Source organism: Prionailurus viverrinus, chromosome B2, assembly GCF_022837055.1.
Source record: "Prionailurus viverrinus isolate Anna chromosome B2, UM_Priviv_1.0, whole genome shotgun sequence".
Taxonomy (NCBI): Eukaryota; Metazoa; Chordata; class Mammalia; order Carnivora; family Felidae; genus Prionailurus; species Prionailurus viverrinus.
Genome location: NC_062565.1, coordinates 112,019,888 through 112,032,388, shown reverse-complemented (window position 1 = coordinate 112,032,388; position 12,501 = coordinate 112,019,888). Strand labels below are relative to the sequence as shown.

At 35.7% G+C, this 12,501-nt stretch overlaps 1 protein-coding gene across 2 annotated transcripts in view; it reads right to left on the bottom strand.

The window, feature by feature from the left end:
- The window catches only part of NKAIN2 (sodium/potassium transporting ATPase interacting 2), a 1,003,803-nt gene that overhangs the window by 875,976 nt on the left and 115,326 nt on the right, over positions 1 to 12,501 (bottom strand). The window lies entirely within an intron of this gene.

Here is a 12,501-nt window from a genome sequence, read left to right as displayed (position 1 = left end):
CTATTAAGCAATGTTAAAAACAAAACAATGAAGTAATAGTCATAAAGGTAATACCAGAATTTGGATTTCTCATATATGGATGGCCGCCTGCAGTAAGAAGGCATACTATAGTTATTGAAATAAGAATTTTTCCTCTTATAGATATGTCCAGTGGTCATCTTTCTCTTTCCATTCTGACAAACTGGATGCAAAGAGAAGAGAGATACCAGAACAGTGAAAGACATGGAATTATGTCATCTGAGAAATAAAAGAAGTATTTTCAGGGTTACCGGACTTCAAATATTTGAAGGACTTTCCTACAGAAAAAGAGCTGGATATATTCAGCACCTGGCAGAATTCCTAACACATTATAGACACTCATTAAATATTGACTCTATGACTGAAGGGATGAATCTATTAATATACAAATCATCTGCTGATTACATCCAGAGCCAAAAAATTACTATAGAATCACAGAATTAGGTACAAGTTATGGAAAGGCAGAGTTTTGCTCTCATGTATGAAATAAATTAAAACCTATAGCTGTAGAAAATAGATGCATTGTCTTTAAAGGCAGAGTGTGCCTCCAAAGCTCTGCCCATTTCTGGTGGCCGTTACAGAAGAGCGTGCTCTGCAGATGGCCATTTAGACTGGCTGACTTTGCAAAATTCCTAAGATACTGTGATTTCCTTTCCTTTTTGAATTTCTCTGTTAGTTTGATCTCATTATTCATTTAGGCTAGTAATTTTTGTTGTTTTCCCTCTGCCCTTATAATTCATTCTTACTTTCATCCTCACGTATGAGCAAGTAGCATCACAACAGAACAAATCTTCAGCTGCTCATCAATTTATTGTTTCCACTCCATCATACAGTCACATGCCAAGTTCTGGTGAGCAGGAGTGAAAGAGAACCAAAGTGCTCTTAGACTACAAACGCCACCCGTGTGTGTGTGTGTGTGTGTGTGTGTGTGTGTGTGTGTGTGTGTAATTTACTTTGGTGGTTTTTTGGGGAAAGATATTAGCACATTTTTTTATAACTTCTAAAGATGATGACTTGAGTAATACCACAGATGTAGCTAATTTCCTACTTTTGTTCATTATAGTTATCTTCATAGACAGAGGGCGTTAAAGAAGCAAAATAATTTGGTCCTATCTGAATCTCTCATAATTGAATAGATGTAGTGAAACTATGAATATGGGTATTATACAAGTTTCAAGGAATCTGAATTGTTCTCCTTATTCTTCATTGGAATATAGAGGAGAAAATCATGATGCTGTGGACTGGGTGGGTGGGGTAAGATTGAGGACTAAGAAACCTTAGTTTCAGACTTGACACTTCATCACTCTATGCCAGATTCTCACGTGTAAAATAGGGAACATAAGTAGCTATTGACCCTTTCCTGCATTCTAGGTTTGTGTGCATCTAATATGAAATAATAGCAATGGAATATTTTGTTCACAGAACTATATACAATTATCAAGTAGCCCTAGAATAGCTACCACATAGCTTGAGGTATGGGTTTAAGATCCACGCATAAAGAAGTATACACCCCAGATTAGTCCAATTTAAAACCTATCAGAGCTATAAAGTAACCATTCTAGAACAGGACTCCACTATCACCATTCCAGAAATAAAGTACTTATTCTGCGATATGGTTATTGCCACTAACTTCATGTACTTCTTTCTGAACTGTGTTACAAAGCCAAAGCTATATACTCTGGAAATGTATAAAATCCATATTACACAGAAAATAGCCCTTATATAAATTTCATTTCATATTGATTTTGTATTTCCATCACATTCATTGCAAAGTCAAGTCACGTGAAAAAAAATCCATAACTGAACATTAAAAAAGCACTATTCATACAAGGGACTTACTACTATTTTGCATATCTATTCCTTTTATTTTATTCTCCACGTTATGTAACATAATGCTGTGGTTTGAAAAAAAATGAATACCTGTATCAATTAAAGTTAATATTCTCCTGCCCTTTTGAAGGAGCAAAACATATTAAGTCCATGAAGGATGTTACTTTCTTTCTTTTTTTTTTTTCTCTGATGCTTTTCAGGTTCTTTATCAATATCAACGACCTAAGACGGTATTATCCCATGGCTGTCATTGAAATGAACGGTACTACAGCATTCTCATATGAAAGGGCATTTGATGATTTAGCAGGTGAGAGATTATTAAATCTTGAATTTGAAATGCTGGGACATTATGAAACTACAAACTTCAAACAATTGTGGAATCCTCTCAAGCTCTATCTTCAGGAGATAAAATACCATGTAGGTTTCAATGTTCCAGTGTTTTCAGAGGCTTTGAAAACTGAACCACCTGCAGTCATTCACGCATGAACTTTGTCTTTGCAGTAGATGTATCCAAACAGCATCATTTGTGAAAATATTTTATTTATTAAATCATAGTTAATTACATTGTGAGTTTTGCAGGAAAAGACACAATACAATTAATATTAGCTATTCCACATTTAGAAAGCAAGAATTTTCCTATCTTTCTTTCAAATACCATTAACATGATAGATGAAAATGGTTTTTCTTTCCCTAAACATTTGCAAAAAGATGAAAGTTAAGCAGCTCTAAACTTTTAGCAAATCACACATACATAGAGACAATCTGATTAAAAAAAACATGCATAATCTTCTCAGAGATCTGCTGCTTAATATGTAACACCTGGATTTCTGAGAAAGAAAAATGAATGCACATATATACATATGTAAATTTTCAATAAATGTTAGTTATATATAGAAAGTGTAGCAGACAATTCACAGATAACCTTTAAATGTACAATACTATTTATTCTAAATTCCATATAGCCAACTGATTTGAACATAATTGTTTGTTTCGCTAAACTTTTGAATCAGTAGCTGTAGTCATCAGGGTTCTCCAGAGAAATGGAACCAACAAGATATGTGTGTGTAAATGTATCACATATATTTACATATAATATATACACACACACACACGTGTGTGTGTGTGTGTGTGTGTGTGTGTGTGTGTGTGTAGGAGATTTAGTTTAAGAAACTGGCTCACACAATTGTATAGGCTGACAAACCCAAAATCTGCAGGATAGGCTGGTAAATTGGAAACCCCAGTAAGTATAGATGCTACAGTCTGAAGTCAGTCTGCTGGCAGAATTCCTTTTTCTTTGGGAAAGGTCAGTTTTTCTCCATTAAGACCTTCATTGATTGGATATGGTCCACCTACATTATGGAAGACAATCTGCTTTACTCAAAATCTACTGATTTATGTGTTAATCTCATCTAAAAAAACTTCATAGAAACTTCTAGAATAATGTTTGCCCAGATACCTGGGTACCATGGCCTAGACTATTTGATACATTAAATTAACCATTAAAGTAGCTAACCTGTGGTTGCAGTGGACAAACAGGGCATTTCCATCATGAATGTTGGTTGTTATTTTCTTTTACTTGGAAGTATACTGAGAAAGTGAAATGAAGGATATTCGTGTCTCTGAATGACATGAGTGACTTCATTGCTGAATTGGATAATGGTTTGCAAATATTAAGAGAATACTTCCTCAATTACTGTGCTATTAGACAATGTCAAACCTATAGCTATAGCACACTTTCCAGTGTAATCAGCATTGTTAACATGTTCTCCAGGACTTTCTTAAGTCTAGAAAATTAGCAAGGCAATAAACTGAACTTAGATTTGGAATATTTGCTAATTTCCATAGAGTAAATACACCTACCATGGCCATTTCCAAACTACCAATATAGTGTCACTTGAGAAGAGCTGGGAAAAGATGTCTGATACAACAGACAAAAATATCCTCAAGAGCATAGATGTTACTAATATGTAGTAGTATAACCAGGACAAAATAACCTTGGAAAATGAACTTTGTTTTTAATATGATTTACTTAATTCTAAGTTTACATAATTTAATTTTCCATAATGGCTGTGTTTAACAACCAGCTCACAATTCCTAAAAATTAACAGTCAGTTCTCATGAGCTGGTAGCGGCCAGCTCCAGGAAACCACTGCAGCCTTACCTTCCCTAAACATTGCTGCTAGAAGATACTTTACAATGAGAACTTAATTCACTAAGAATCAAAGATTAGCATTAATAAAATATAATGAGCTCCTCCTGTACTATGTTCAGCCATATCAGTTATTAACATTATTACAAACTCACCCATCAGCTCCTTTCCTGTGGGCAGGCTTTGATGAACAGAGTGACAGTGTGGAGAGATGTGAAAGGATGTGGAAAAGGAAATAAACTTTTCTCATAGGAGGTTCTCATAGAAGCAAGATGAGCCAAATTGAAAATTTAGGTGAGAACTGACCTTTCACATGTGGTTATACATGACAAATGCAAATATTGAGAAATTTTAATTGCTCGGTTTTACTATGAACTTTTAGATAGAATATAAATTTTTTTAGGGTTTTTGCCTGAAAGTACACATTCTTTGGCTGGTTTGTGATTTTCAAGCTAAAATTCAGGACGTTTTCTTAGAATACATGCTTACGTATCTGCTGCACAAAACTATATTTGCCAATAGAGGATGCAAGCAGTATAGACCCAACCTAAGACACACATGAATTTTGCTAGTATTAGTATGTTATACATATTCAAATGGGAAAATGAAAAAGGGGTGAAATCCAAGCTCAACTGCTTTTTGTCAATTTATTAGAGAGTTTGTCTCTTAAGAAACTTTACAGAACTTTCCAGAAATTTTCAAAGTCTTCCTTCAGAGAAAGAGATTCTAAGAACCCTAATAAAAGTGACAGACTTGAAAGTAAAAGTAAAAATAAAAGCTCCATGTGTTCTAATTTATGGCTGTGTTCTTGACTTCACACACAGCAGGGTACTAGGCCTCGTACTCTGCAGCTTAATTTTTTTTTAAGTTTTAGAGAAGACTATGACACTGACACAAGTTTAGAGCCCTGAGATGGTTAGTTTTGGTAATTTAAAGTTAGATAGATAGATAGGCATGTAGATAAGCACTCATATGCGTGCACACGTGCACACACATAAACACACACAATCTTATGTCTACATTTCAATTTTCTTTTTCTTTAATTTTTTTAATGTTTATTTATTTGAGAGAGAGAGAGAGAGAGAGAGAGAGAGAGAGAGCAAGTGGGGGAAGGGCAGAGAGAGAGGAAGACAGATTCCAAAGCAGGCTCCAGGCTCTGAGCTGTTAGCACAGAGCCTGACTTGGGGCTTGAACTGTCGAAGTGTGAGATCATGACCTGAACCAAAGTCAGATGCCTAACTGACTGAGCCACCCAGGTGCCCCTACATTTCAAATTTTACCTTCCATATAGGGTCAGCAGCTGAAAAAAAATTGTGAAGGACATAAAATCTGCCTTCAAATACCTCATCTTCATATCCATTTTTCCTTTCCATTTCTCCATTCTTTTGAATTCGACATTCATCTGCTCCCTCTCAGGTATGTTGGAGTTATCTCAAGAACATCACAACCATCCCTGTTACATGTGGCATTCCATTCTAGTTTTTCATGCTACCCTTCTCATCTTAAAACAGATACACTTGATATGTCAGTGTATCAAGATGAGGTTCTTGTTCTGGACTCTCTGCTAGCTTATCTTTTAAATTCTCTGTGATAAAATTTTCCACGGGTGTTTAGAGATCCTGGCCACCCTCTGGCCCAGGCATGTTGTTTGTATTTTTTTTAAGTGTTTGGGAAATTGAACCTCAACCAATACATCAATACATACCAGTGTAGTGTAGTAGTCCTAAAACATGTCCACAGAATATTAGTTCCTCAGAACATCAACACAATTATGCAGAAAACATGGGTTCTATGATAAAATAACTTTGAAGATTGGTGGGTTCAACTACAGTGATTTAATTCTTTTCCTTTCAGAACATTTACTGTGCCAGATGTGCACTGTTTATCTCCAAGAGGGAGACGAAACTGAAGTGTTTCATAATCAAAACTGACCGTGGAACTTTGTTTGATGTCTATCTCGGAAAAATTGCTCCATGCAATATAAGTAGTCCATGGATAACATACTGTAGAAATTAGATTTTCAAATAATGTTGAGTGAGGTTAGCCTGTCAGTGCTCCTCAAATCAAGCCATGCAAATGACGTATGACTCTCTGAGTGATAAAAATAACAAAATTAGGGGGAAAAAAGACAAGGGAGTCTGTCCTGAGTGAAGGAGTACATGCTATCCTGCATCCTTTTATGATATGCAAGATATCAGTATGTAACATTCTCATATAACACTTTTCTTTTAAGAAATGAAAGTTATTATATGGTAAAGTCAGTGTGCCCGGCAAGGAAGATGGGAGTGGGTGTTGTTGGACAGTGGGTAGACAAAAGACATATCAAGATGGCAACCAGGAACTGGAGCCAAATCATAGGGCTGGGAACATATCCAAGGCAAACGGTGAAAAAGACATGAGGAGAAAATGTTGGCAGTCGGAACTGATTACCTAAAAGTAGAATACATTTTCCTTGGAGAGCTGTCTTTAAAGAGCTCAGTGCATGTCCACCTTTTCTCATTGAGCCAGTGTGCCACCCAAACTTGGATCACCTTCAAACATATATCTTCTAACCTGAATTGGATATCCCTTTGAGAAGCAGTAATTCTCAAATCTTAGAACACACATGAAGCATTTGAGAAACTTTCAAAATGCAGTCTCAGACTGCCACTCACCCAGAGATTCTGATTCAGTAGGTATGAAGTGGGTTTGAGAATCTGTAGCAGACTCTACTCTGAGGAAAGCTGATTTAAAACTTACGGATGGAGACAGAGAGAGACAGATAACATAGGGAATTCAGAAAGCATGACCAAGTTCATTCTAGATTAGAGCAATTTCATAAGTCCTGTAACTAGACTGTAAGTAGGACATCCGAATCTTCTTAAGTACCCTTTCCTCATCCATTACTCCTATCACAAATGTCTTTACTCTTTTTACCTTTCTATGTGACCTCAGGATAATGGAGAGGATGAAGTTATGATGAAGGGCATGAGATGTGAGTGAGACAGCCTGGATTTGAATCCTTGCTCTAACACTTGCTAGGATCTGGTGAGTCACCAAACTCTATGTCTCAACTGCCTCTTCTGTAAACTGGGGATAATTATAACACAACCTACTTCGGAGGGTGTTAAGAAATGTATGTTTGTGTTCCCCCAAATTTCATATGTTGAAGCCCTAATCCTTAGTGTGGCTATATTTGGAGATCGGGCCTCTATAAAAGTATATATGGGTAAATGAGGTGTAGGTATGGGGCTCCAGTCCACTAAGATTAGTGTCTCTATAAAAAGAGACACCATAGAACTCTCTCTCTCTCTCTCATACAAAGAGGCCATGTGAAGACACACACACACAGATGGCAGCTGTCTGTAAGCCACGAAGAGAACCCTCACCAGAAACCAATCATGCTGGCACACGGATATCAAACTTCCAGCCTCTAGAACTATGGAAAAATACATCTCTGCTATTTAAGCCACTCAGTTTGTGGCATTTTGTTATGGCAGTCACAGCAAACTAATACAGAGGGTTACTGTAAAGATTAAATGAAATAATATATGTAAAAGCATTTAGAATGGCCTTATGCACATAGTAAAAATTCAGTGTCGACTAATGCTGTATCTTACAGAAAAATTTTGGAGGTAGAATTATGATATCAATTATATTTCATGAAGATTAATCTATAATCATAAAAATTTCATAGCAGATAAATAAAAGTAATTTCTCAGGGAACCTGGGTGGCTTAGCCAGTTAAACGTCCAACTCTTGATTTTGGTTCAGGTCATGATCTCACAGTTCCTGAGACTGAGCCCCATCTCAGGCTCTGCACTGACAGTGTGTGGAGCCTGCTTGAGATTCTCTCTGCTTCTCCCCCATGTCTATCAAAATGAATAAATAAACATCAAAAAAAAGTACTTTCTCTTCTTTCAGTAACTCTAACCACTTGTAAAAGAACAAAGCATTCCATAATTATTTCCAGTATGGCCAATAAAAACATGGTTCTCTGCTTTTTTTCCTGAATTAAATGGTTTATGTTAGACACAACTAGTTTTCATGTTTTCATCAAGGTTCATTGGCTTTAATCAATTCCTATAATGTAGTGGTCCATTTTTGACCACCATTGGCATGTCAGGAAGTGATGCTGTTGTTTGAGTTGGGGAGCAATTTAACTTGGGTGAACATTTGCAGCCCCCCAAACCCCGACTTTTGTAATAATATTTTCATGAATATCTCCATGAAGTTAACCATTATGACTGGGAATGGAATGATACACAGGTCTGTACTAGCAGGTGTTCTAATATTGGATTCAGTAGTTTCACAAATCTTGGGATGCCTAAGAAATCTATACCTTTTGGGCACCTGGTGGTTCAGTCTGTTAAGCATCTGACTCTTGGTTTTGGCTCAGGTCTTGATCTCATGATTTTGTGAGTTTAAGTGCTGCATCAGGCTCTGGGCTGACAGTACAGAGCTCCCTTGGGATTTTCTCTTTCTCCCTCGCTCTCTGCCCCTCCCCCACTCATGCTGTCTCTGTCCCTCTCAAAATAAATAAGCAAACTTAAAAAATTAAAAAAAAAAGAAATCTACACATTTTAATTTAGGGAAAATATAAATAAGTAAGAACATAACTTCTATATGTAGTCTTAAGCTAAAACACAGTGATTAATGGATTCTTTAACAGGTATTTATAAGAGAATGTGGGAAAGCCAATAAACTATGCACAAAAAGAGATAAATTTGAACTCAGCACTTTAACAAAAACAAAAATACAGCCAACCTGGAGTACAGCAAATACATTTCAAACATAAAATTAGGCTGGAAACTTTCTGGTAACTCAAATCAAACTGAAATAGACTCAGGATAATGCTACGATTTACTAAAGTATGTCATAAATTACATTATTACATATGTACAAACGTCAAAATATATATATTATTGTGTATTATAAAATACATGTTCTATCTGAATTCTAATCATTAGGCTTATATTTCTTTCAAGAATATCTTTGACATGTGAAAATGATGATCTATTTCAGCAATAAAGTATTTAATCACTTTAATTTTCATAATTAGAGGTAAATATGGGAGTTGGTTTACTAAGGAATAAAAGTGTCTACCTCCCTATATTTTAGGGAAGAGAGTTTTGAGCTCTAATGATTCCAGACCATCCAGGAGGTTATGAATATTGGTTAATCTTACTTAGTGTCCAACTTACTATTATGTAATTTAAGCTATAAACTTTAACCCAAAATATAGAATGAATTCAATGAAAAATATGTCAGGTGCTTGATCCTTTCTTGAGAAAGGGATATCTCAAGGGATACCCCCCCATGCGGGGGGTATATATCTATAACACTATTTTACCACAATACAGATGTAAGACAGTGTTTATTGCTGTAAATTATTACTGTAGAACACTAAAGATAAAGATTAATTAATAAAATCGGGGTTTGACCATTGTACACCAAGTGCTTCTCCAAATTTGTACATAAGATAATGGCACAGCATAGCATGAGAAGAATCAGAAGGAAGTATTCAAAGTGTTTAAGAACATGAACTGAATGTACTGTCCTCAATACAAATGATGATTAATGAAACAAATACATATGATATACTAAACTACATTAGACTTTACACTACTTTAAACACAGTCAGTTTTAATTAGTGGAAATATGAAGTGCAGAACATTTTAAAGATACTTTAGAAATTATTTTAAAAGATGTAGGGAAAATCAAATAATGGCTGCCAGTGAATCTTCTTGGCATACTTAAATAGTTAAACCTTCTAAGCAGTGCTTTATCATTCACACCCTACCCACCCACCCTGCCACTCTCCTTACAACAAACCAGAGAAGTATATAGAGCAGACAGAACAGGAAGTAGATTCAGGAAGGTAATTAACTGCTCAACTTCACACAGCCAGGAAGTAGTGGTGCCCAACCAAATATATAAGGTGTCTGACTCACAATTGGTAGGATATATTTTTTAATTAAGAGCATTTCCAAACTACACATTGTTAAATTCCTCAAAGGCCATTTAAAAGGACCAATGTATTATTTATCATGTCAAACTTTTCTTTTAAAAAGTCAGCTTCACTTTAGTCTAGATTTAACAATCACTCATTCCATTGTAAGTAGAGTTATTCTTTTTTTTTTCCACAAGTAACTATTGCACACTTACTATCTGCTGATTGCTGGGCCAATCACTGAGAATACAGTGGTAAATAGAGAATTCCTACAAAGTTCACTACACTCCAGCAAAGACACCCTATGAAAATAATATACATTTGCATTCTGTGTTGAAAATGATATAAGACAAGTTCAAGTTTCTATGGGAACATATAAACAAGACCTAATGTGATTTCGGTGGTCAGAGAAGGCAGTGTTCCCAGTGGCTTTATATGCAAACTGAGGAAGCTAGCCAAGAAAAGCTAACAGGAGTTGAAACAATACTCTAGGTAGAAGAAACACATGCCTTACGGAGGAAGAAGTATGGTGTCTACTTTCAAAGTCAATGTGGCCTTCAGGCACAGACTAGGGCACACAGTGAGACTCAGGGTAGTGGGATCAAATGTGCACAAACCTAGCCTCTCTTAAGGATGTTAGTCTTTTCCTCTGGAGTAGCCCCTGAATCATTCCAAGAAAGTAGGTGTGACAAGGTATGACTTGCATTTATAAACAGTCCTCTGTTTATAAGGTGGGAAATGAGTTGAAAGGGTTAAGAGTGGGTGTGGGGGAGACAGCAGACTGTAGAATCTAGGTGAGAGCTAGTATTAAGATATACTAGGAGTAGAGATAAAAGAGGACAGGTCCAAAAAATATTTAGGAAAGAAATCAAGGAGACTTAGTGTTGGGTTAGAAATAGGGGGTGAGTACAGACAGTCAGGATTAGTGAGATTTTACTTAATTAAAAAAGAAAAAAAAAACAACAAGAGTGTATTCATAGGACATCTGTATTCACAAAAGCTAATTGATGATTCAGGTTAATTACTGTTCTCCACATGTTGAATTTCTGACATAGTTTCTGTAAGCATAATTCAGCAACACAACAATGGCAGAGACTGTCATGCCAAAATGAATTGCTAACATATGCAATTAAAATAAATGTCTATGAGACATAACTGTCAAAATAGTAATTACGACTTGGTGAGCTAGAAACAGTCTGAAAACTTATTTGAAATTAAATTCCTGTCCTCTACATAGAGTCAGTATATTCCAAACCAAGGTACTTAAAAAAAAAAACCCTAATCAAACTCTTTATTACTGAATATTCAACAACATGATTCAGATAAATAGTATATAACTGGGAACTGTTTTGAGTAGTTTAATGATTTTGAAATCATGTTCATTTGAAATATATTTCAATTTTGAAAAATAATGAAGAATAAATCACTCTCAATTTTAAAAATCTACGGTCATTTATGCCATTCATTATGTGTAAATAAGTTTTCTAAGATAAGAGCAAACTACCAAATACAAAGTTAGAACTATGAACATATGTAGTAAGGAGCATTTACTAAGCAATCTAGTAGATTTGGGAAAGTATAAAATTTTTTGGGATATGCATGCAATCAAGAGTACCAGAGGTATTTCTCTGTTTAGAGGGGCTAACAAGAGATAAAGAGTCTTTACAGGTAAATAAGCAGAGTATTCTGTAAAAATATTACTCTAAAATTAATATTCTGAGCCATACTTCTACAAATCTTAAGGAGGTATCATAGTTCACCAATTCCAAGACTCAAATTTTTATTATTATTATGTTGACATTTTAACACCTCTAAAATCAAGATGCCTCTTATGACTGATATTGTCTTCAAATGCTGGGAAGACAAATATAAGGGACAGTCATTACATTACATAGTTGCAATTACCTGCTCTTGATCATAGCTAAGCAAACTGCTTCCCTCCTTACTGAGCCATGTACACTGTTGGTCCAGTATGTGTTTCATTTAACTGCTGTTTAAAATATCTTTGGCCCTGCTGGATGGCTGGATTGGTAGAGCATGTGACTTTTGATCTCCTTGAGGTTGTAAATTCAAGCCCCGCACTGGGTGCAGAGAAAAAAGAAAAGAGAAGAGAAGAGAAGAGAGGAGAGGAGAGGAGAGGAGAGGAGAGGAGAGGAGAGGAGAGAAGAGGAGAGGAGAGGAGAGAGAGAAAGGAAGAGAGAGAAAGGAGGAAAGGAAGATGGAAGGATGGAGGAAGGAAGAAAGAAAAAGGGAGGGAAGGAGGAAGAAAAAAATAGAAATAAAATAGCCTCAAAATGTCTACAGTATAATTAACATAAAATCATTAAAATAAAAATGTATTGTTTATACTGAAATGCATGGCAACAAAGAACAGGATATAAATTTGGTCTTACTAAAATATTCTTTGTTGGAGAGATGACCACAATTACTGGTTTTCCTGCAAAGCAACAAACATGTGCCCTACGAAATATAAGAAAGATATCCACAATTACTTGAAGCTATGTTGTATTTTGTTATGGATATCTGTGCAAAACAGACTGCCTCACATGCAATTCAGTTTAGGTTAAGGGAG